We start from the raw sequence: 5,763 nt of genomic DNA, 5'->3' as shown, positions 1-5,763 counted from the left end.
TGTGGTAAAATAACATGCTCAAAGTCAAACAATGAATAAGCAAAGAGCCAGGAATTGAACTGAGTTCTCCTTTTCCTCCTGTGCGCCCCCTCAGCTTCTCATAAAAGTATGCACCCGTCTCTTGCTTTCCTTCCCTTCAGACTCTCATATTTGGGCATGGATTGCCCTGAAGTAAAAAAAAAAAAAAAAAAAAAGTAATGACTAGTGTTATAAATTTGTCCTTTCACTTCATCTTCCTCTGATTCTCTGGAAAATTTCTTTTTCCTAGGTGGTGATGCCAGTTGACTAGGTGACAATGAAATGAAGGGTAGACTGAATTTGAGAAGCCTGCATTGTGACCGTGACTCTTTCCCTGCCTGCTGTAAGTCATTGGGGGATATCTCATGTTCCATTTGGACCTGGGAATAAATGATTCCTATTTCCTATTGTTTCAATATGAGGTGGGTAATGATAGAACTGGGTGTGACAAACCTGTGTGTGTGCACGAGCGCTAGTATGCCTGTGGGTAGGAGGATATTAGAATCTAATGATACAACTTTCTAGTTTTTTAAAGCTTGAATTTGAAGTTCTCAGAGTACCTGGAGTGGGTTTTATTTGGACCAAGTGTGCTGTTCAATAAATACTTATAGAGTGAAGGACAAAGTGAGTGAAGATGTGTCTGCAATTTTCCTGCTGAGTGCCTTGCTATGTTTGTATTCTCATTCTCAAGCAACAAAAACTAATTTTAACTAAAACTAAGCAGAAAGGAAATTTTGATGGCTTTCAGGGGTCCTACAGAATCTAAAGGAGACTGGAGGATCAGGCGTAAGGACCGGGAGAACTAAGACAGGAGGGGCGGGAGCATAGCAATGGTTCGTCATTAGAGAAACCTAGTTGAAACCTTGTCTACAATCCTGTCCACTTTGTAATGCAAACCACCTTACTGATGCCTGTCCTTACTAACACAGAGGTCGATGTCCTAGGTAAGAGCACCTGAAGCAGATAGGGGCAATAAGGAAAACAAAACCATGCCAGTTTTTATTATTACTATTATTGCTATTATTGTTATTGATGCTGGGTATTGAACCCAGTGGTGCTCTACCAATGGGCAATATACTCGGTCCCTCTATTTTATATTATGAGACAATGTATTGCTAAACTGTAATCTTCCTGCCTCAGCCTTCCAAAGAACTGGGATTAGAGGTGCATACCACTATGCCCAGTCATGCCAGCTGTTTTCATAGAGAAATTTTGAAAATAAGGAATTGGTTCAATAGATGCTGGCAGATTGCAGCAGTAGAAATGAATATCCAGGCCACGTGGATATGGTGCACAGGGCTGGGAAACAGGAGAAATTGGTGTTATGAGATGCCAGACCCTTGGAGAAGAGGCATGAAGGGTCTGAGGCCCCAACCTTTGAGGACAGGGCACTGTCCAGCCTTTGATATCTCAGAATCTGGAAGAGATAAACAAATTCCTTTCAAGTTTGGGAATCTGAGAAGAGGGTCTTGCCTAGCTTTTGGGGGGAATAAGATGAGAGTTCCTAGGTCTGTGGAAAGAAGCTAGAAAAGAACCAGTTGCTGTTGGGTCAACGTGCAACTCTCAGGGTGAAGGGTGGCCACTGGGTGATGCTAAGAGGAAAACAAGCAAAAGGGGAAGACGCAAGCCACACCTCTCCTCCTCTTGCCCTGTAGTTTTCCTTTTGGAAGAACCTGGCAGGAAGCCACTTGGTCTAGAGGGCCTCAGGCTCAGCATTATAAAGTCGGATAAAAGGGGTGAATTTAGAGCCAAGATACCATAGCTTAAAGGCTGCAGGGCACCTCGCCTGCCCACAGAGCAGATTTGAGGGCATGTGCTCACACCCTGACTGTACTGGGGCATGCATAGTGAGGATCGGATCATTTCTTCCATCATTGTAGATTACCAACTAGAATTGCTTCCCCAATACTACCCACCAATGGGAAGAAATAATTCTCAGTGAGGAAATACAGGGACATTAGAGCGAGGGCATGAGGCTGGGGATGCCACATATCTACTATGGCCTCTTTGCAAGAAATGGTGGAACACTGGATATTGGTATCATTCTCCTTCTATATAAATACATGGAGTTGACCCTTCTTGTCCTTTTACAGTACCAAAATTGGTTATTTATGTCTGGCTACAAATTGCAGATGCCCTGTTTAGATGGGGATTATAAATGACCCACTTTGAACTTTAATTGGGGCCAAATAAAAAAATCAGGGTTATTTTCTTTCATGGTTTGGAGATTTATATAGGGTACTCAGAACCTGTTTATCTCGGCAGGCAGAAAGATAGTTGCTTAAATGGATTTTCATGCTTAGGGCTTCAAAACACAAAGCCCTACGCAGCTTGGTATTTGTTTTGCAATTCTTATCTCACCCAAATTACTGTTTGTGGAAGGAGGGAGGAAAACAGCTTATAGCAGTGTCCCCCATCTCCCCCAATTTCTCTATTTTATGCCTAAAGATATACACAAAAACATGTAAGATCTGCATTTGGAAGAATTCAATGTGTGGTAATTAGTTCACGGGCAGCATTGAATTTCTTGAAATTAGGAACATTGATTCTTTACTGAAATGTAAGTTACTTGCAGATACTTTATTCCTTTTATTCTAGGTTTCCCAAAACAATTTGAGCTTGTTTTCCAGATAGGTTTTTCATTTATGTTTTATGCTGCTTGACTCAGAAGGTTTAGATGGGAAGTTCCTTAAAATTAAAAGCTTTCAGGGATTTCTTGGTTGCAAAGAATTATTGACTGGTTAACCTACAATAGCCAAGAGGAAGGTCAATTGTTATTCTCACACTAGAGTTTGTTACTTGAAAAATACTGAAAAAAATAGGTTAAAATTGCCAAGAGTCTACCTTTAAATTTATATATATATATATATATATATATATATATATATATATATATATATATATACATACACACACACACACACACACACACACACTCTACATATATATGTATAAAGAAGCAAAATTTCACTTATCCTCAGAAGCAAACTTTCAATAATCATATGATATATGTCTGTACATATGTATTTATTAAAAATAGAACCATTATGTACATATTAATCTGATACATATTCTTTCAGATAATAATATGTCAGAAGTACTTTCCAGAACATTATGCATAGATTTTCTCTATTTTATACAACACAATTTATCTTAATTTTTAAAAATTATACCCTAATGATGGGTATTTGCATTTATTCTTATTTTTATTGCTATTAGAAATATTGTCATAGTGAATGTCCATACATCCATGTAAGTCATATTAATCTTCATCTGTACATGCTATTATTTCTTTTTTAAAAAAATATTTATTTATTTAATTTTAGTTGTAGTTGGACACAGTACCTTCATTTTACTTATTTATTTTTATGTGGTGCTGAGGATCAAACCCAGGGCCTTGCACATTGCTAGGCAAGTCCTCTACCACTGAGCCACAACCCCAGCCCCATGTATGTGCTATTATTTCTGTAAGACAGATATGGAACCCTGGCCTCTTGCAAAAGGATACAATTCAGAAGCACATGCTGCATTAGTAGTTCTCTTTAGTCCCCTTCAACCTAGAACAATGCTTCAGACTTTGCTTTATTTGCATGTCCTTGATACTTTTTAACCACAGGTGGTTATTTTGTAGAATACTCTCTAATTTGTGTTTGTTGGAATTTTTCCTCATTATTAAATTTGGCTCATAAATTTTGGGCGGAAAGATGGCAGAGGTGATGAAGCTGTGTCTTTCCCTCTGCATCCTATCAGGTGGGGTGTAATTTTTGTCTTGTCCCTTTACTAGTGATGATGTTCTCTTTGATCACAAGATTAAGGCTACATCTGTCAAATTTCTTCACTGTGAACTTACTCTGCTTTCCTTTGAAACAAGTATTTGGTAGACATAAGTCCAAAGTTTATCATCAGACTTTGTGTTTATTTCTTTTTGCATATTTACTTATATTAGTATTAATTCATAGTTTCTTATTTTATTCAATGTGTTATAATCCATTACTCTATTTTTAGTTTTTAGGTTCAAATTGTTCATGCTAAAATTTTTTTCTGGAGTATTGTTAAAAAAAATCTCACAATTATTTCTTTTGGGAAGAAAACAGAGTTGGGAGCTGATAAAAGATCAACTTTACCTTTCAAAAATAGCTTTGTATAATCTTTCACTTTTTAAACCATATATTTTAAAATTTTCTTTATTTTATTTAATTTTTATTGATTTTTTATATATGACAGTGGAATGCATTACAATTTATATTACACACATAGAGCACATTTTTCATATCTCTGGTTGTATCACACCAATTTGTGTCTTCATACATGTATTTTGGATAATGATGTCCATCACATTCCACCATCCCTTCTAATCCCCTGCTTCCTCCCTTTCCTTCCACCCCTCTGCCCTATCTGGAGTTTGTCTATTCCTCCTATGCTCCCTCTCCCTACCCCACTATGAATCAGTCTCCTTATATCAGAGAAAATATTTGGCATTTGTTTTGGGGGGATTGGCTAACTTCACTTAGCATTATCTTTTCCAACTCCATCTATTTACCTGCAAATACCACGATTTTATTCTTTTTTATTGCTGAGTAATATTTCATTGTGTATGCCACATTTTTTTTATCCATTCATCTACTGAAGGGCATCTAGGTTGATTCCACAGTTTAGCTATTGTGAACTGTGATGCTATAAACATTGATGTCACTGTGTCTCTGTAGTATGCTGTTTTCAAGTCCTTTGGGTATGGACTGAGGAGAGGGATAGCTGGGTCAAATGGTGGTTCCATTCCCAGTTTTCTAAGGAATTTCCATACCGCTTTTTATACTGGCTGCACCAATTTGCAGTCCCACCAGCAGTGTATGAGTGTGCCTTTTTTAAAAATGTCATAAAAGGTTTTCTGGGCCATGGTATAAGGGTAGTGACACTCGCCTCTGACTACATGTCAGTATTAAAAAAAATAATACTATTGCCAGAATCTCATTACAGAGTCTGATTTATTTTGTTTTAAGGTGGGAATTGATTATTTTAAAAGGTCCTCCAGAGATCCCATTGACTAATCTTGGTTGAAAATTATCAGGTTAGGAATAAAAATTTTCAGAATCCAAGACAAATTGAAAGTGAAAGACTCCTCATTAAAAATGATTAAGAATTTCAGATGACAACAGAAGATCATTAAACCAAGGGTAGGATTTTAAGCTTGCAGGCCCTGTGAGGTTGCATAGGTCGTGTGTCCATGAAGCCAGATGTACCATATTTAGTGTAATAAATAAAAAAAGCATTCAAATTTAAGGTATATGGTATGACACCATGAGAGATTACAGTATAGCCACAGACAAGTGTCTGGATGTGCCCTCCCAACTCTCCAGCTCTCTCACAGTTGAATGAGGGCATGACCAGTATTGGACAATGAGCAGGGAAGCAGATGTTGTGAAGAGCAGGTTTGATTTCTCCTGCAGTCTCTGAAGCCCAGCTCCGAGACAGGGTCACAGGATGGTGCTGTTTGCATCTGAGTGAACATATGAAAAAAACTCCTGGGAACTCTCATGAGCCACGTTTCATAAGTAAAAACTCAACCTTTGTTATACTAAGCCACAAAAATTTGTTACAGCAGCAGAGCCTAACTTATTATGAAAAATACAGAAAGGTGAAGATTAAATGCCATGGGGTCTCAAAAGATGGGAGTTCTGACTTCTTGCTATAGTATCAGGAAAAGCTTCATGGAGGATGATACACTTGAGATGGGATGGATAGTTTGGA

Source organism: Ictidomys tridecemlineatus, chromosome 1, assembly GCF_052094955.1.
Source record: "Ictidomys tridecemlineatus isolate mIctTri1 chromosome 1, mIctTri1.hap1, whole genome shotgun sequence".
Taxonomy (NCBI): Eukaryota; Metazoa; Chordata; class Mammalia; order Rodentia; family Sciuridae; genus Ictidomys; species Ictidomys tridecemlineatus.
This window is presented reverse-complemented; position numbering follows the sequence as displayed.